We start from the raw sequence: 19,959 nt of genomic DNA on the forward strand, positions 1-19,959 counted from the left end.
ATAGGGAAGAGCTCACAGTGCACTGCTGGAAGGAAGGGAGTCAGGGAGGGAGGGGGAAATGGAGGAAAGGAAGGAGGGAGGACAGGAGGAAGGGAGAGCATTTCCCCCCCAACTCCCCTCACTGCCCCCCTACCCCCTGCAGGCTAAGGAGACAGCAGAGCAGGGCCGGACAGGGAAACCCACACTGAATCACCTTCATTGCTTGGGTCCCTGGAAACCCTGACGTGGACCCAGATGGAGAGGACATGAGCCCAGCCATGCTTGCTGAGGCAGGAGCCACAGCCAGCAGATGCTGGGGGCACAGGGCATGTGAGGGACCCAGGCCTGGGAGGGTTAATGTGTCAGAAAACTGGAGGAACACGTCGTTTCTCTGCAGGCATGGCTGATCCCCTGGCTGACAGCCCATCGACCATCCCGCCCACTCTCTTTTCTGAAATAATTCCTGCCAGGCTCTGACCACCACCCATGGCCACCATCGCCCCCACCCATCTCCCCACTCCCCTATGCTTGGATCACACAGGAGGCTGGTCAGGATCCAGCAGATGCCTTCGATGCATCAAGGGCAAGAAGAAGGAGGACCCAGGAGGGCCCTGCGGCCTTGAACTTGGAGATGGGCCCTCATACCAGAGTCAGCCCAAACTCAAGTCCCCAAGAGCCTGCAAGCCCCAGTACCTGCTCCCTTTCCCCTCATAGACCCTGGCCGAGTGTGGGGAGCCATGGGTGCTGGTTCTAGACCTGATACCAACTGGCCAAACCCCAGCAAATTGCATTCCTCTGGTGAGTTTCCCTTGGTTTCCTCATTCGTGAAAACAAAATTAAATATGAGTCCCCTCTACCTCACAGAGCCATTGTGAGGTTGCAGTGATCTTAGATTGGGGTAGTGTTTTGGAAATTTTAGAGTGATCACATGATGGACATTAATAATAATTAAAATGATCATCACCGACTCAACAGTACGAAAGCTATTATTCGTTAAGTAAGCCCTTATGTGCCAAGCCCACTGTGCTTTACATATATCATTTCACTGAACCTCAGTGCAATCTCCATGAGGGACATACTATGATTATGTCCATTACATGGATGAGAAGACTGAGGCTCAAAGAACATAAGTGACTTGTCTAAGACTCCTGACTAGTAAACTGCTATGCCATGATTCAACCATGGCTTTTTGAGTACGGGACTTTGTTCTTAGCCACCACCATATCCCGGAGTTACAGGGGGAGAGTGTTGTCTGTGACCTCCTGGAGTGGAAAAGACCATGGATGAAGGGTGGAGAGGGGCCACCTTTCATGTTCCTATTGGAACCTTACACAGAGCTTGGTCATTTTGTAGTATCCCATTCTCAACCCTCTCACTATACAGTCTTCTAAGGCAGCCTTCTAAAGCAAAATCTCCCCATTTTACAGGAGACACGGCTGAGGCTCAGATACCTAAGTCCCTTGCCCAAGTCACATAGTGTGGGAGCTGAGACTATGATCATGTTCTTCTTCCTCGAAGTCTGGTTCATTTCTTCCTTTAATGTCCAGCCAGATGGCCTCCAGTTCTGTCCTGAAAAATTCTAGGGGTGGAGGGGACAGGAGTGACCTTAGGACGATGTGTCTCAGGGAAGTCTTCTTGGAGGCGGAGACTGGAAGGAAGCTAGGTCTTACGGGAGAATAGAAATCCGGGTGGTCTTGGGTCATAGCCCACTCTGGCCTTTCTGCTCCCTCGGGAAAGGGAGCGGCCAGAGTCCCTTCTCTCTGCCTGGAGATCCGGAGGGAAGAGGCCTGTGCGGCTGCCAGGTTATTAGCGGATTAGGGCTTCCTTTTAAAGCTTCCTCCCAGTACCGCCAAGGGATTATAAGCATCTTCAGACAATTACACCGTCCTGCCGCAATTATACCTGCCTCTCTTGAGTGCCCCCTGGCAGTTTGCAGGATGGGTCATGGCATCTTCTGCCTTGGGCACCCACCACCTGGGGTGGGTGGGTACTGGTGCCATTTCTCTAGAGCCTGAGTACTAGCTGAGTGGGGCAGAGCTGGGTCCTTGAAGGCTCAAGGGGCAAAGGGTTCAGTGAGATGAGGTGGGTAGCAGCCCGCAGCTTAAGTTTCCTGCCATCAGGAGAGAATATATAGGGGCAGGAATGTGTTGGGTAGGGCTCACGGCTGGGCCTCCGCCAGCAGTCGCTGGTCCACAGCTCATTAAGAGAGCCCAGAGCTGCTGCCCTCACTGCAACATCTCAGCTGCTCATTACTGGGCAGGGCTGGTTGACATCATTCTGGAAATAATCTTGTGGCGACCCTGAAGCCCAGAGATGGCAAGCAGCCTGTCCAAGGTCATACAGCACGTTGGTGCCAAGCTAAAGCTAGAACCCAGGGCTTTTGCCATCTCCCCCACCTCCCCCCCCCCCCCGCCCCAGTTCTGTTGCCACACGCCATCCTAAATGCTTTGTATAGGTTACTTCATTTCATCCTCTAAACAAGTTGGATGAAGTTCATATTTTTCTTATCCCTGCTACACAGATGAGGAAACTAAGGCACAGTGAATTTAAGTGACTTGTCCCAGTCTCAGGCCTGTGGGTGGAGGAGCAGAGATTTGAACCCCAGGAGATCTGGGCCCCTGCTTTCAACCACCTTCTGTGCTGCCTTGTCTCCATGGAAACGAGGCAGCAGGCTGTGTTCTTCCACCCACCTAGGGCTGGAAAAAGGTTGTTCAAGCTCTGGAGGATGGTGGAGGATTCTGCCAAGCCATGGTTCACCCTCACCCCCCCCACACACACCGAATACACTTAGGGAAACCTGGGACCCACTGCTGATGCAGCCCTCCTGTATCTATGGCTTGGGGAGAGCCACCTTCCCTCTTTTCTAGGCCGTTCATTATTGGGGACCCAGGGTATCTATCTAAGGACTCGGTGGCCTTTCCAACTCTTACCGGACACTGCTCTGAGCCTCTAAGGTGGGGATGAGGGTGTGGATCTGGCTTGTCAGATACACCCTGCCCCTGGCCGTGTCTATACTGTCGGGGCAGAAGAGCCCCTGGGCATGATAAGAGCCGACCTTGATCATTGGGCCAAAGACAAGGCCCCCGCTCTTTAGGTCTGTGGGAGAGAGGACGGAGCAGAGACCGGTCAGGATACCATCCATGCCCCCTCTCACTTCCACATTCCACAGTGACCAAAAGAGAAGGGCAATGGTGTGGGAGCAAGGCGCACAGGCTCACATGTACCTTGCATATGCTCACACGCTCACACCCCCGCCCAACAGGTGCATCTATGCAGTTCTTATGCCAATAGGCACACACATATAATTACACATCTGCACACACGTGTACACATGTGCATGCCCTCAGACACCTACATACCCATGCATGAGGCATACACTAGTACACACACACACACACACACACATCCCTCACTCAGGCATGCCTACCTTTCACATGTGGATACATGTGCACACAGAATACACAGATTTGTACGCAGAACTACAGTCCCACCTGGAAATATCCAAGCACATATATTCCCTTCCTTACATACAGGTTAAAAGAACGTTCTTCTCTCCATTTTCTTTTGCTCACATACCTATACTTTAAAATCTCTCCTGAATGCACACATTCTCTCCTACAGGCATATCCACTCTTGCACACCCACTGTCACACACCTACGTACAGACTGAACCACTTTCTGTCCTCCTTCCTCTTCCCCATCCCTGTCTCTTTCATACCCACCCACACAGTAATTCTAGCTTCTCCCCTCTCCCTCTCTCTCTCTCTCACCCACACAGTTTGTTTCCTGGTTTCCCACAGGCTGGGCTATAGCCACTTTTCTTGCACATGTACTCATCAGGCAGGAAGTAGCTTACCCGGTGCCAATCCCCAGGACCCCCTCCATGCTTCCCACCTCCACTTGGGACAGCCCCAGCGCTAAGGCTACCATGGGACCAGAAGAATTTTCTGCAGATCCTGAGGCCCACCGGAGGGATGGGAGCAGCCAGGGAGGGTTTGCCCCTCTGTCACCTGAACCACCCCAACCTCCTGCAGGGGACCTCCTGCATGCTGTCCCCACTGGGGAGAGGGGATGTCCCCCAAACCCAGGCCACCTGCAGCTCTGGGTTTCACAGGACCTCTGGTAGGGTGGGCTCCTGTCAGCACACTTCTAACTTCCTCTAGCAGAAATCTAAACACAGAACCTTGATATGAAAGACAAATGAAAGTGGAACCACCCTGGTTTGGAGGGGTGGGGTACTTGGGACCTAGGGAAACTCTGGTGAAAACCCAGATCAACATTTTTCCAAGCATAGTTTTGTTTCAAAATTGGTGGGAGTGTAAAGGGTGCTTGTTATCAGAACTGTTCCGAGCCCACGGCCTCCTCACCACTGGGAGGGTGTGCTAGAAGGTGGGCGTCTTGACTTGTAACAGCATCCCCTTGATTCTGATGCACACTGACTTCTGTCCTGGGGCTCTGCTGAGCTCAATCTGAGTGGTGTTTAGTTCAACGAAAAGATGGGGAACTGAAACGCAGGAGCCACACAGCCTCCCTACCCCCTACTGTTGCTGACCCACCCGTTAAGCCCTGGAATGGCCCCAGGCCAGAGGGGAGGTGGCAACCTTCCTCAGTCCCCATTTGCCTGAGTCCTACCGAGGTAGACAGTCATTCTAGTCACCAGGGCTGAGAAGGGGGAGGGAAGATGGCCCTGAGGGGTACAGCATCTGGGTATGAAAGGAAAGGGTCTGGGGAGGTGGGGGTGGTTCAGTTATGGGGAAAGAATCACAAAGACCCATTTAAGAGAGGGATGGTTGGTGGGATTGAGAAAAGATGGGGAGACAGGAAGAACTGGGTGAAATGAAAGCAGAAGATTTAGGGACCGACCTGGAGAAACAAAAAAGGAGGCGGCAACGGAGAGACATTCGAGTGTGGCACAAGGGAGGAAAGCGGGAGGAAAGGAGCACCGCCGGGATCCCCGGGCCGAAACCGCGGGGTGGGGTTGAGGGAGTCGCCCCTCCGGGGGGGCTGGGCGGGGCGGCGGGCGGGGCGGCGCTAGGGCCCCGGGGAGCGAGAGGCAGGAGCGCGTCTCGCCCGCCCGCCCAGCCCTCCCGGCTCCCGGCTCCGGGTCCCGGAGCAGCCCGCTAGGTGGTGGCGGCGGCGGCGGCAACGACGCGGAAGGGGGCGCCCGGGGCGGAGCGGAGACTGCGGGGGTCTCGGGGGCGGGGCGCACTGACGGACGCGGCCAGGTACGCGGTGGCGGCGGCGGCGCCGGTGAGCCCGGGGACAGCGCGCGGCGGCAGGAGGTGAGTGAGGGGAGCTGGCGGGGCAGGGGTGCCGGCGCCCGGCGAGCCTCGCCCCTTCCCACCTGTGCTGTTCCCCGCGCCGCGCAGGTGGAGGTGGCACATCTGGGCTCCAGTGCCCGCGCGCAGGGTGACCTTGGCCGAGTCGCTGCTACACTGTGGACCTCAGTTTTCCCATCTGTACCGTGGCGGGGGGCCGGGGCGGGGGGGGAGGGTGGGTAGTCTGAAAAATCGGGAATCTCTGGAGCAGCCCCGGAGCGGAAAGACGCCCCGACGCGGGGAAGCTACTTCTCGGGGCTGCGCGGGGGCTCCGGCCTTCGAGTCCCAACCTGCAAGCACCTCGGGGACCGGGACAGCCAGGGCTGACGGGTGGGCACCGGTCGGAGGGGTCTGCGGCCCCTAGCCGGCTCCGGGAAAGGCGGGCCGGACTCGCGCGGGGTTGACCAACATGGGCGCCCGTGGGGTAGCAGAACGGCGTGTGCTGGCCTCGCGTCCCCCTTCCCGCGGGCGGGGCGGCGGCGCCGGGCTCCGGCGGCGAGGGCGAGGGCGAGGCTTGCAGGACGCGGGACCTTGCGACCGCGGGGACCACCGGCCGAGCGCTCTGGGGAAATCGAGGCCCTTCCTGAGCGCCTAGGGGGGCAGAGAAGGAACTGTCTTAAGGGCTCTATCTCAGATTCGCACAACTCCCGGACCACTACTCCGAGGTGAGGGGCCATGGAAGTGAAGTGAGGGGAGGGTGGGGCTCCTACCGAGCCCCTACATTGCGGAATCAGGGGCTCCAAAGAACCCCTGAGAAGGCTTCTCTGAGGGCTCTGGGGAAAGGGTCTCCCTTTCTCCCTCCCCCCACCCCCAGTTATGGGCTTACTCTGGATTGGGACAGGGACCCCCTGTATTCCCCGTCTGGGTTGTCTACAAGGAGCCAGAGTGAGCAGGGAAGAGCCAGACACCCCACTCCCACTTTATCCTGAGTGACAAGTGGCTCTGGAATAAACCAACTTGCTGTGCGATCTGGAGACAAGCCCTGTCCTCTCTGGCTCCCCATGAGAGAGTGAGTAGAGTGACCCCTGAGGGGACAACTGCCTTGGAGACAGCAGGGACCAGATGGGTGAAAAGGCAGTTCCAGGGTGCCCCACCCCTGTCATGTTGCAAGGGTGGGATGAGATCAGATGCTGATCAGAGGGACTAGGGTATGCTGGGAGGGACTGGAAGTCGTGGTGCCCACCAGCCTGTCACCACCCCCACGCCTGACCCCGTCCTGTGCTGGGGGACAGAGCCACAGACCAACCTCTGTATTACCTCAGGCAGTGGGATGGGGCTCCTCCAGGGAGTTGAAAATGCCATTTGGAGTGGGGTCCCCGGCCTCTGTCTCTATATGAAACCTTGGTTTGGCTCTTCTCTCTGGTCTTCAGTTTCCCCATCTGTACAAGGGGAATGCCCCAGAATCACTATAGTTTGATATTCAGAGAACTTCTGAAAGACAAGTTTTTTGCTGCCGTGCTGCCCCCAGCTCCCACTTTTTTCAGGGTGGCCCCCACTTTGCAGGTTGTGGACTAGCTCCCCCCACATCCCAAACTAGCACCCAAATTAAGCTGTGGTTGGAATCATCATTTATGGTTAAAATAAAACCTTTACCCCCTTCCCTCTCTTGTTGGCTGTTGCCCTTCCCCTAAGGTGAGCAAAAGGACAAAAGCCTGTAGTATTCAGGTGCCCACTTCATAGAGAATCCTCAGCCTCTTCGGTCAGCATTTTATCTAAGCTCCCCATTCTAGAGTTGGGGAGACTGAGTCTGGGGATGGGATGAGATCGGCCCAGGGCAGTTCTGTGAGTAGAAGGCAGCAGAGCCACTTTCCTTAGGACAGCAGCTCCTTGATAAGGGAGGGGGGCAAGTGACACAGGAAGATCTATAGAGATGGGAGAAGCACAGGAGGAAACTTCTCTGAATGTTCTTTTCCCCCTGGTCGTGCCCTCTCGCCATGGTTGCCACATGTCACCCTGAGCCTAGAAGGTAGACGGGGCATGGGTCAGCACACTCCTTCCACCTGCCGGTGCTGACGTTGCATGGGCTCTACACACCTGCAGGTCTAGGGGCCTGGCCTGAGAGGCACCTTTCCTTCAGGGCAGCTCCCAGCCTTCCAGACATGAGCTCATCAGAGCTGTTGATGCCAGGAAGGGCGGGACCGAGGGGGGAAGCAGGCAGGGCTGCCCAGCTTGGGTTGGGTGCCTCCATTGTGGAGGGTTTGGAGGCTCTGGCCCCCACTGTTGTGTGGAGGCAGGGACTAGATAGGCCAGCAGAGGGTCATGGGGGGGCGGGGGGGTGGATGGCCAAGTGCCCTGGGCTGCAGATCAGGGAGCTGGGTATTAAGCCGATATCTGTGCTTGCTTGCTGTGTGACCTTGGATGAATCCCTTTCTTTTTATGGACTTCAGTGTCCCTGGCTAGCTACAGGATGAGGTGGGTCCTTAGGCACTAGGGTTACAGTGGTGAACAAGACAGATAGATGGGTCCCTGCCCTCAAGGAGCTCACATTTTGATCAGAGAGATAGACCAGAAAATGGATGGCAAAGAAATAAGACATTTTCAGATAGATAAATTATATATGTATATAATTTATCTACCAATTATATATGTATATAATTTATCTATCTGATAAAAAAAAAATATATATATATATACACACACATACACAAAAGCCATGCTACTGAGATGGAGGACAGTTTGAAGGGGCTACTTTGTGTTGGTGGTTAGGGAAGGCCTCTCTCATTCCACTGGAGTGGAGACCTGACTATTTTCTGGAGGAGTGGTCATGGCTGGCTTCATGGAGGAGACATGTCCAGGACCTGGATCTAGAAGAAGGGGAGGGATTTGGTTGGGAGGAGGGGCATTTCAAAGGACAATAAATGGTTTAAACCAGAAGCTGGGGTTGGGGTACGGGTGGGGGCGACCATTGGCTGCAGATCATGAAAATGCCTTCATCTCTCATGGCTTCAGGCTGCAGACCCAAAGGAGCCCCTGGCCTGTGATCTGGTCAGAGGGGTGGCTGGGCTCTTTTGAGTTAGGCCTGTGTATGTGTGAGCTCATAGTTCTTTGTGAACTGTCCCCGGACCCTGGGGCTCAGTCGCTACCCAGTGTGGCCAGAGGAATCAATGTGGGGACAGCCTCCAGGCCCTGTAATTCCAGAGGCTTACAAAAGCCCTCTCTCTCCAGAATGAAATCTTTACCAACTGGCCACTGCCTGAAATTCCACCATCCTGGCTTCATCTTTTCCACTCGTTGAGGCAGTATAGTGTAGAGCTGTAGCAACCCTCTCCTCCCCTGCCCAGCCTCCCAGGGCCACTGCAGGTGAAGCAAAATTCAGCCTACTCCTGTGTGACCAGTTTCCTGTATGGCTAACATGCAGATTCGGTGGCTGGACCCCTGGGTTCTCCTCCTGGCTAGCTGGGAGATCGGAGGCACATTCTATAACCTTTCTGGGCTTGCATTTCCTCATCTATAAATAGAAATAATAATAAACCCTATCTTTACTGTTGTCTTGAAATTAAATGATGATAAATGCTAAAAAAGATAACTATTCCTTCTTAGATAGTATTGTCATGTTTTGATCTCTGTGGAAATAGCAAGCCTTTGAGGAGATGGACACTAGCTCAAGATTCATATCAGGATAAGTGGCTTTCTTTTTTTAAGATTTTATTTATTTGACAGACAGAGATCATAGGTAGGCAGAGAGAGAGAGAGGAAGGGAAGCAGGCTCCCTGCTGAGCAGAGAGCCTAATGCAGGGCTCCATCCTAGGACCCCCAGATCATGACCTGAGCCGAAGGCAGAGGCTTTAACCCACTGAGCCACCCATGCGCCCCTGGGATAAGTGGCTTTTTGATGTTTAGCCAGAAACAGGTTTTGATGGCCAGAGGATGGGTACAGTGCAGTGGAAAAGGGCCTGGACTGCACTTCGGGAACAAATACTTGAACCTCTGGTTTTAGCTAACTGGTTGGTGGTTTTGGGCAAATCATTCGTTTCCTCTGGGGCTCAGGCTCTGGTTCTGAGCTGTGATGAAATGGGGTAGAAAAGATGTGAGGGGATCATGGGCGAGAAAGAGCTCAGTGGACATTAAGAACATAGAGCCAGCAGGAGAGGCTAGGAAGGGGCGGGCTGAATGAGTCCCACAGACAGAGAGGAGGCTGACCGGAGACTCACACATCTAATCTTCTGGAATAAAATCTCTTGGAGACTTAAGAGTGTTCGATAGATAAAAACCAAAGTTCTTTAAAAAAAAAAAAAGTTAATGTTTATGGTTACTTAACTGTGTGCCAAGGGCATCCTAAGGTCTTTACATGTCATCAACTTCATGAAGTAAGTGCTGTTATTATCAGTGTTTTACAGATGGGAAACTGAAGCACAGAGAGGTTAAGTGAACTTCCCAAGGTCACACAGCTGGTAAGCGGCCAGATTCTAACCCAGGCAGTTTTGCTTCTGTACAGAAGATAGCTTCTGTACAAACTCTTCTACTAGATGGTGTGCCAGAGGCTCAGAGAGGCCAGGACACCTGCTTAAGAACACACAGCATTCCTTTTGATCCTCCTCATCTCTGTCCCTCAGGTCCTGGAAAGAGGAACCTGAGGTCTGGGATCTGGGGTTCTGGGGTTGGCCCTTGAGGCAGCTCAGCCTCTTTTCTCCCCAACCCCCTTGTCCCCTGGGAGTAGGTCAGAGAGGATCAAGTGTACCCTGGGAGGGCTGTGGGCCCAGAAGCTCTGCCAGGGCCTGGCGAGTGGGTGTCATTAGTGTCATGATCCCAAGAATTTGAGTTGAAGTGACCTCCTGTGGAGTCTGGCATGCCTTCCCTCACTATACGGATGGGGAAACTGAGGTCAGAGGGTCCAGGGACCCACCCAAAGTCACACAGGTGGGAGGTGCTCTTCCTTGCCAACCCTCCTGCCCTGATGTTTAGTACTCGTGGGCTCCCTGAAGCGATGGGACTTGGGGATCCTCCCCCTAGTCTCCAAGGTGGCTCTGGTCTCAGCCAGGACATGATTCCTGATACTGGGCCCTTTGGGAGGGTACATGGAGTTGGGGGGAGGGCGCTGATTAAAAAATAGACTGTCACGCGCATGGGGAGTCAGCATGCCATCACCCAGCGGGCGCCAGTTGGCTCCCCCAGGCCCAGCTGCCAGGCCCCACTCAGGGCTCCCGCTGGGGGCTCTGCCCACCCCACCCTGGCTCTGGGCCTGAGGCTGAATGTTCTCCCTTCCCTACCCCTGCCCAGCCTCCAGGCAGATGGCGCTCTCACTGAGCCTGGGTGGGCCTGAAGCTCAGCCGTAGGCTTAAGCTGTCCGCCTGGGATCTCTTGTCAGCACCTGCTGGCTGTGTGGCCTTGACTGGGGCTCTTTCCCTCTCTGGGCCTCAGACACACCAGAGTGGTGCTAGCAGTGAAAGCTCTTGACAGCTTCCCAAGTCTTTGCCAGACTCCATCTCTCATTTCAACCCAGCAGACCATGCTAGAGACCCATCTCAGGGAACGAGGTGCCCTGTGAAGCCCACTGGGCTGGAGACCAGCAGAGCAGAGGACTGGACCGAGGGAATCTTGCGAACCCCAGTCTTGTACAACTTCTTCAGGGTGAGCAGGGCCAGAAACCACGGAGGTTTTTGCAGTAGTGATGTGAGCCATGTTTTTATCCATCGTTTCCTTCCCTCAGTTGACAAAAGTTTACGGAGCCCCAGCAATGCAGGGGCAGAGCAGAGGAAGGACAGCCAAGGCCCCTGCCCTCCAGGGCTGCTAACTGTCGTCAGTCAGGGCAGACTGATGCTCAGAAAAATATGATGGAATTACAGATCTAATGAGAGTTTGGAGGAGAGGCAGAGGAATGTGACCTCTGAGGGCAGGCAGCCCTCCCTGAGACCCAGAAACAGACCTGAAGGGTGAGAAGTGTGGTCAGAAAGGGACAACCCAGGGGGTAAGGAAGAAAGCATTCTAGGCTTTCTAAGTAGCAGCTGATGCCAAGGCTCTGGGGTGAGGAGGTGCTTGGGCCCTCTCTGAGCGCTTGAAGGAGGGGCAGTATGACAGGAAGATACGCTCCTTTTGGGGGGAGGCTGCAACAGGGGGCTCACGGGCAGCGGGGCTGGTTATGCAGGGCCTAGAGCCTGGGAAGGGGTTTGAGGCCCATCCTGGGAAGGAGGAGTGACTGCCAGCGCTGGTGTGGGAGGCTGGTCCTGCCTTCTCTCTCCTTTCCCTTGGAGCTGCACCCTGAGAGAGCTGTCCCAGGGTCCTTCCACACTCCCCTAGGCTCCTTACCCAATGTCCGGATCTTCTTTGCAGCCTAATGGCCATCAGATGCACCTGCCTTCCAGGAGGTTCTGGTGGTCTATCAGGCCTCAAACGCAGGCTGGTGAGGGCATGTTCTTAGCTACCTACTCGGCTGAGTGCCTCTGTTCAGGAGAATTCTTACTTTCTTTTATTCCTGTGAGAGCCTGTGGCCACAAGGAGGTTTGGTGTGGCTGAATGAAGGCCTGCCCCTGGATCTTTGGCCACTGCCTGTCACTGCCTCCTGTCCCCTGCCCCACTCCAAGCAGCACTATTCAACTCCAGAGTCTGTCCCGGCAAATCCTAGGAGGAGTTGGGGGACTGTGTTCTGAGCCTAGGTCTGCTGTGTGCTCTTGGGTACCTCCCTTCTGCTCTCTGGGCCTAAGCCTCTCCATCTGTATTGTTTGTGTGTTTTTTAAGACTTTATTTATTTATTTGACAGAGAGAGAGAGAGAGATCACAAGTAAGCAGAGAGGCATGTAGAGAGCCGGGGGAAGCAGGCTCCCTGCTGAGCAGAGAGCCCGATGCCGTCTAGATCCCAGGACCCTGAGATCATGATCTGAGCCTGAGGCTCATGACCTAAGGCAGAGACTTAACCTACTGAGCCACCCAGGTGCCCTCTCCATCTGTATCGTAGGCAAATACTGTTTCCTGTGTTCAGTATATGGCCTATGGATACACGATCAGCATCACCTGGAACTTCTTAGAAAGAGACTCTCAGGCCTCACCCTCCGCCTCCTGAGTCCGAATCTGCGTTTTAACAACAGCCCTGAACAATTACATTGAGTGTACATTGGAGTTTGAGAGGCCCTGTTCTAGGTGGGTCGCTTTTAAACTTAAACATTTTTTTAAAAATTGAAAGCTACAGAATCTTCCTGTCTCTCTGAAGTTTTACATATGAGACACATAAGAGGGGAACCACCCACTCTGTATTTATGCGTCGCACGAACAGGGACGGGGAGGAGTGTGGTGGGGTGGTTGAGGCCTGGGCGTATTAGGAGGGGCATCGGAAGGGAGGAGGAGAGGATAACAGGAAGAGGGTGGGGTGGTGTCCCATCTTCTCTGGCTTCTTCCTTTCCCCTGGAGAGCCCCTGACCAGGTGCCTGGAAGAGCCCTTTGAGTTCTGATGTGCAGGGTCCTTTGTCTTCACGGGCTTGGAAAGCTGGGCTTGGAGGGAGGGCGCTTGGCCATCCACAGCCTGGCAAGACCTTGTTCCCTGCCTGTCTCCATCTTGGTGTCCTGTTCTCTTCCCTGTGGAATTCCTGAAAGGGTAGCCGGTGCTATTCTTAGCATGACAGGACAGTGAGGAGAGAACATGCTAGTGCATTATTTATGCCTCTGAGTCAACAGGATTACATTCAGAGCTCGAAGAACACCACCCTCCCCGGATGGCCGTCATTGGCACTTCCCATGAACCCGTCACCCATCCCTTCTTGGCCCTGACCATTCCTGCTCGGAGCCTCCAGCCCCTAAGCTGGGAAATGGGTCATGAAATAGAAGGGGAAGCAGGGACTAGGACAGAGTTGTTTTGGAGATATCATTTCATTTCTGTGTTCATTCAACACATGTTTATTGAGCACACATTATACTCGGTAGGTGTGGGTACACAGGTGAATGAAACAGAATCCCTGCCTTCCAGAAGCTTCTGCGCGAGCCTGTGAGTCCACGGCGCTGTGTCCTCCCAGGAGCACCCGTGCTAGGCCTGATGCTAGGTGCTTGGCACATCTGAGATCTAGTCCGCACAACCACGCTGCGGGGTAGGGATGAGGGGAGCCCTTTACAAGGGGGAAAGCTGGGCGTAGCATTTATAGGACGCGCTCAAGGTAGTGATCTGCTCAGCTGGCATTTGAACTGGGGGTGCTGGGAACAGAAGGACCACTTGGGATCAAATGGTAGCATGTAAGGTACCATTGAGGGAATTGGGGGAGCCCCTGCACTGCCCGGTGAGAGGGACATTATGGCTAGAAGGAACCGACCTGTTTGTGGTTGTCCTGTTCTTGGCGAACCTGGAGTTACTGGAGAAGTCATGTGTGTCTGGAGGCTTCGCAAGCCCGTAGGGAAAGGACAGGTACACTGTGGGCCAAAAGTCAGAGCGATTGGGGATGGGGCGATAAGGCCCTGGGGCCTCATGATGTTGAGCCGAGGGAGAGCTGCATTCTGGGAGATTCTGGCCAGGCCCCTTGGTCGCTCTCTGCCTCAGTTGTTTGGTCTAGAAAATAGTGTAACAATCCCTGCTCGGCTTCTGTCTCTGACAGATGCGAAGGGGCTGGTAAAACGAGAAAAGGGCGCACAGCCAAGGGATGGCATATTACGTAAATGCATGTATTTTCTTAAGTGTATCTTTCGTTAACATTATGGGGTCTCCCTATGTATCAAACTATGTTCCAGCCATTTCCTCATATGTTAATTCACTTATAAACACGTTAATAAAAGCATGCGTTGTAAAGCCCAGTGGGTCCCCAACTTGGCAGTGTTTCAGAACCCCTCAGGGGGACTGTTAAGGTGGACAATCTGTGGTCCAGGGCTGGGGTGGATCCCAGGAATGTGCCTTTGGGACATATTCCTGAGGGATCCTTGAGCACCTGCAGGTTTCTGCTCTGGGCCAGAGAGGGAACGGCCTCTCTGCTCATCAGCTGCTCTGTATACCCGCACCCCCCAACCCCACAACCTGAAGGCACAAAGCCAGGGACGGGGATGGTGACATGTGGTAATGCTGGTGGCAGCTGGTAACATTTACAGTGCCCTGCGAGGCATTTTACATGGCTTTTCTGTTTAATTGCAGCATGGGTAGAAAAGGGGACACTTTCCGCAAGGACAAAACCCACTGGCACATTTGAGTATCGGGGGTAGATTCTTACGTATTGCTGGAAAGTGGAGACCAGGACCGAAGGGCAGAGAGGCTGGAGAGAATTTGAAGTCACACTCGCCGTGCACTTAACCTTTTACAGTAGTGTGTGCCCTCCAGGCAGGGGCCGTGTGGCAGCTCAGCTCCCCATGGGTGGACTGGGCAAGCTGGCGGGAGAGGGCTGCATGGGCCCTCCGCCTGCGGCAGGTGCATCTGGGCCAGTTGGCCACCCGGGGAGCCGTGTGTCTTGCTGGCACACGTGCAGGTGCTCAGTGCATACACACTCACGTATAGGTTCTGCCCCCTCTGAGGGGGTGCCGGCAGGCCTCCGTGTACTGCAGGCGTGAAACAGGCAGCGCCTGTGCGTGTTGGCGAGAGCACAGAGGCGGAGGTGCTGCTGCAGGGTAGGCTGTCGCCAGCACTGAGAAGCTAACGAGAATGCATGTTGCAGGGTGTGTGCGCGCATGCGTGTGTGCCCGCACGCGTGTGTGTACGTGCACGCGTGCATGCACAAATGGCTGCCAAGTAGGGGTATCCCTCAGATCCTGATGAACCATTAGAGAACTTGGTTTCTTTTCTTCTCTTTTTTCTTTTTTTAAAATTTTATTTATTTATTTGACAGAGAGAGAGAGAGAAAGAGATCACAAGTAGGCAGAGAGGCAGGCAGAGAGAGAGCGGGAGAAGCAGGCTCCCCGCCGAGCAGAGAGCCCAATGCGGAGCTCGATCCCAGTACCTCGAGATCATGACCCTGGCTGAAGGCAGAGGCTTAACCCTCTGAGCCACCCAGGCACCCCGTCCCCGCATCCATCCCCACATCCACCTTACGGGCCCCATCCTCAGACCTGTCAGGTGCGAGCCTGCCTCAGGACCTTAACACTCCCTGTTCCCTCTGCCTGATCTCTCTCTTTTCCTACACACACACAGGCCTCACTCCTTCACCTGCTTACTTCTTCACGCAGGTGTGACTTCTCAGGGGCTTCAGCTACTGTATTTCTCTTTGCAGACCCTCCCCCTCCCCCATGCAGTCAGTATATGTCTCGTCCCTGCTTTATCTCGTTAACTCGTGTAGGTGTCATCTTGCTCCCCTACCAGAATGCAAGCAGGGACCTTTGTCCGTCACTCTTCATGGCTGTGAACAGTGCCATGCCCTTGGCTGGGGTACAGTAAATATCGGGGGAGGGAATGAGTCCATCACCACCTCTACTTCCTTTTTTCCTTTAAAGTGTCTAACTTTCATTACCGAAATACCTACTTTTCCCCAAGCAGGAATATGCCCTTCACAGGTTTGACGTGTTCGTTACACTCCTCTGTCACTACCCACGTGAAACCTACCTACCTAGTATGATTTCAGGTCTCGGGGTCCCACTTAGATCCTTTGGCTTCCGCTAGAGGCGTGGGACACCATACTCTAGGAATCATTGTTCCAGTCTGATCCTCTCTTTGGACACATGGACAAACAGAAGCCCAAAGATGGTCAGGAAATAGTCCAGTGTCTCACCCAAACTGTGACAGGACAGATCCTGGGGCCAAATCTCTTGGCCTCTAGTCTTCTGTTTTTTTTGCAGTTTGAGGGACAAGGAGCAGGCAAGGGCTGGGTGGTCCAGCCTGTCCTCTGGCAGCGGACTCCTCCTGCTGGAGGTGAGCCAGACAGGCCTGGTCACTGGGGGATGGCATGAGCGCATGGCAGGGTCGGCAGCCTCCCGCATGCCCTGGGCCACGGTGCCCTCCAGGCTGTAGGGAGGTGGAAGCCAGCCATGGCTGCGCCTTCCCTCCTGGGACTCTTGTAGCTGGGGCACTCCCAAAGGGCCTGGGCACTCACGTCTAGCAAGGGGCATACCTGGGATTCAAACCTGGTTCTCTCTGCTACAACATGTTGGCTCGAGATGGATGCTGGGGTGCCTTTGCCGAGAGGATGCTGGGGGAGGGAGGGATCTGAGAGTGCGGGGCAGTTGGGCTGTGCCTGACTGTGAGCAGAAGAGCAAGACCAGACCCAGAGAGGGCCCGAGAAGGGAGGAAAAGAGACAGACAGACAGAGCCTGGGCCTTGCAGAGTTATGCAGAGGGGGCTTTGTGCAAACAGCTGAGTTCGGTCCCCCTCAGGCGAGTACAAAATTTCATACCACAGGAAGCATTTCTGCATCTCATTTATGCAGCAGCGACTCTGCAAAGCAGATATTATGATCTCTGTTTCACTGTTGAGGGAGTCGAGACCCAGAGAGGTGAGGCGATCTACAGAAGACAGTCTGCGAGTGTTACAGGATGCCTGCTTGAACAGGGCATAGGAGGAGAACAGGCCGCGCCTTCGGCTGGACTTGGTCGAGGAAGGCTTTCTGGAAAGGGCAGGCAGGCTGAACGGACGTGGGAGTGAGAGGCGGGAGTGGAGACCGCATACCACTAACCGGCCAGATAACCTTGGCAAAGCCCAAAAACCTTTCTGAGCCTGTTTTCTCCTCTGTCAAATGGGTATAATGGCATCCCCAGGCCATAGCTTGCAAAGAGAAAATGAAACAACATAATAACCTAATGATACTACTTAAACCGAATGTCTGGAACTTAAGAAATTCCCAGCAAATAGCAGCTTGAGTGATAAAAGTCAAGTGTGTCCCGCCCCGACAAGTTTGCCCTCCGCAGTCACCTGCCCTGACCAAGGGATTCCCAGAGCCTTCTTAGGCAGATGTGAGCAAGCTTGAGACCTCAGAGATTTGGCATGGCCTAGGGAGCCTCCAGGAGCCCAGGGCCCGGCAGCCTCCAGGGGACAGGCACCGGGTCCACTGTGGCCCTGGGCTCCTCCAGGCGCTCAGGCTCCCTGCTCCTTACCCTGCTGCCAGGACTCCTCTAAGCCCGGGCCAGGCCGTCATTATCATTCCTCCTGCGTTCTTTCTCCCGGGCTATTTATTTTTCTGTGAGGAAGGAATGTGGGGAATTTACCACAGGGTGCTGGCCTTCACTTTCGCTGCAGCAGCCTCTTCTGGAAGAGGGAAGCGGCCCAGACAGATGGCTGAGGAGGCCGAGGCGGATGCAGAGCAGGGTCAGGCTGAATCTGCGGCCTGGACAGTGGGCCGTTGTGTAACCCACCTGGAGGCCCAGGTACCACGGTGCCGCTGGTCCCCTGGGGGAATGTGCCATGTAATGTACACAGCTTCGGTGGAACTCCCCCTGGAATACCCCATTCACTCTCAGACTACGGGCAAGCCCAACGTTGGGCTGTGTTCCTCTCAAAGGTGCCTTCCTTTCCAGCTGGTCTTGATTTGGGGTAGGGGTGGTGGAGGGGAGTGGGGTGGGGATTGCCTTGAGCCTTCCAGCTTCCACTGGGCTGGCACTATTGCTTGGAAAGCCTCCACAGCGCCATCTTTCAAGACCTAGAGCATATACATATGCCTCCTCCTCCAGGAAGCCTTCTGGGATTCCTTCTTCCTAATTAATTCTCGCAGTGCTTAATGGAATATTCTGCCTCTTAGGTCAAACCCTGTGATTTGAAGTTTCGTCTCCCTCTCCTCCCATAGACATGTTGCTCCCTCTCTCCTTCCTTCTCCCCATTTCTTCCAGGAAGTACCCTCTAGAGCTCTGATCTAGAATCTAGATGAATCTGAGATCTAGAGGTTTCTAGAAATTGGCTCCCAATGGTGGGGCAAACTGTGAAGGTGGATTTGGATTTGGGGAGGGCTCATCCTTCAGTCATTAATTTCCTCCACACCTGAATGAGTGCCAGCCTCTGCTGAGTGTGGGGGCATTGAGAAAGGATGAAGACCTACTCTGGCCCCAGGATGCTACAGGCCAAGAGAAAGGGCTGCATCTTTGTGGAGGGCCCAATGTGCCAGGCCCTGGGCTGGGTGCTGGAGACCCAGAGATGGACTAGGCCCACCACACCCCTGGCAGAGGCAGTTTGGGGGAAGTCATCTCTCCCCAGACTGGCTCACTGCCTTTTGTCTCCTGGATGAAACATTCTGTCTGGAAGGGCAGGGTGTGGCAGTTCTTTGCATATTCTGGAGGCTCCCAGGGCTGGGGTGATGGAGGCTGGTGCAACAGGAGAGGACTTGGCTGGGCAGGCCTGGCTTACCTGGGCTCAAGTAGGAACTGGGGGCCCGAGTCTGAGCTTGGATCTCTGTGAACCAGTCCTTTCCAGTTTGCTGTGCACCTGGGGCTAAGCCTGCCTCTCTCTAGGTCACCATGTTCAAGTCCCTGAAAATGTAATTGTAGATTGGTGTTTAGGCCAGTAGAGCAGATAGGAGAGGGGTGGTGGCTCCTGGTCCTTGGCAGAAAAGGACCCTACAGCAGAGGCCCAGCAATGAGCAATGCTTGTGGCCTAAAGGGATTGCTGCCTGCTAAGGCCCACACCCACCTGACAACCTTCTTCTTAGTTTCCCCCCAACCCACCCATTCTTCCTGCCTGATCCCAACCCACTTCCAGCTACAGATGCCAGGAGTTGGGCTAGGCCTGCTTCCCCTCAGGCCTTGGCTTGGCTCCTAAACTTTCTCAGCCTGCTCTGAGGCCCTGGGGCCGGCTTGAGCTAGGGGTGGAGCACTGATCTCAGGAGTCTGGATGGATCCATGAGGGCTTCCTGGAAGCAGCAGCTGCTGGGCTGAGCCTGGATGGGGGATGGGGAAAATGAGCTCTTCAGAACAAGGGGGCCCAGGCTTGGTTGGCACCAGACTCCCAGCTCCAACTCTGCTCTGCCTGCCCCCTTGCTGGCTGTGGGACCCGGGGTGAGCTCTCTAATTCTGTGGGTCTCTTTTTCCACAACACAGGTCGGGAAGCCTCCCCTATGAGTTGGTGTGAGGTTTCATTGAGAAAATACAGGCTCACCCCTTTGCTTAGCAGCGGCTGGTGCTCCTCGCATGATGGCTATTGTTGTCTTCATTGACTTTATTGTTATTCTGCGAGCACACGTGGAAGATGTGGGGGACAGGGGAGAATACAGAAGGGAAGACCTTGGGACCCCTGATCAGGTGCAGACCACACAGGGGAGGCGGGAACTGCCAGGGGGCGCATGGGAGCCCTTGGGTTCTCTGTGGCCGCTGGGAGGGCACAGAGAGCAGGTTAGTAAGCCCTCAGGCAGGCTCTGGCGGCAGGGGCCCTGAATGCCGTGATGAGGACTTGCTGTTTGATCCTCCACATCCTGGGGAGGCAGGAGAGAGAAATGAGCGAAGCCAGGCAGAGGAAGATGAATCTGGCATCACGGGGCGGGTAGATTGGCGGAGGAGAGACTGGGGGGGCGGAGAGGCCATTTAAAAAGCTGTTGCAAAATCGGTTTTCCTGATAAAGAGCTGGGCTGAGTCATCTGTGGAGGAGAGAAGTCACATCCAGCTCCTGCACTGCCTTCGAAGTGGGATTTTCCTCTCTTTGTCAGCGGGGCAATTGGCTGCCTTTCCCGGAGGCTTTGAGAACCGAGGCCGGCTCAGCATCCAGGGGGAAGCTGGGCTGCAGGGAGGACCCAGCTGGAGTGAGTAAGAGGAGCACACGGCAGTGCCTTTGTGGTTTGGGGTGTGTAACTTAGGGCCTCTGGCCTCCCTCTCTGGTCTCAGCTCCCCTCTGGGCATCAAGAAAAGAGGTATGGATGACTTCTGC

General features: G+C 54.8%; 1 protein-coding gene across 2 annotated transcripts in view; it reads left to right on the forward strand.

Moving 5' to 3' along the window:
• SYNPO (synaptopodin) overlaps positions 1–19,959 on the forward strand; it is a 37,197-nt gene that overhangs the window by 1,338 nt on the left and 15,900 nt on the right. Inside the window, exon 1 of one of the 2 annotated variants that reach the window (XM_059174050.1) lies at positions 19,671–19,834. The exons of the other annotated variant lie outside the window; for it this stretch is intronic. The gene's annotated coding sequence lies outside the window, so the exon portion shown is untranslated. Of the gene's footprint in view, positions 1–19,670; positions 19,835–19,959 lie in introns of those variants that run through there. 2 annotated transcript variants of the gene reach the window in all.

Source organism: Mustela lutreola, chromosome 5 (assembly GCF_030435805.1).
Source record: "Mustela lutreola isolate mMusLut2 chromosome 5, mMusLut2.pri, whole genome shotgun sequence".
Lineage (NCBI taxonomy): Eukaryota > Metazoa > Chordata > Mammalia > Carnivora > Mustelidae > Mustela > Mustela lutreola.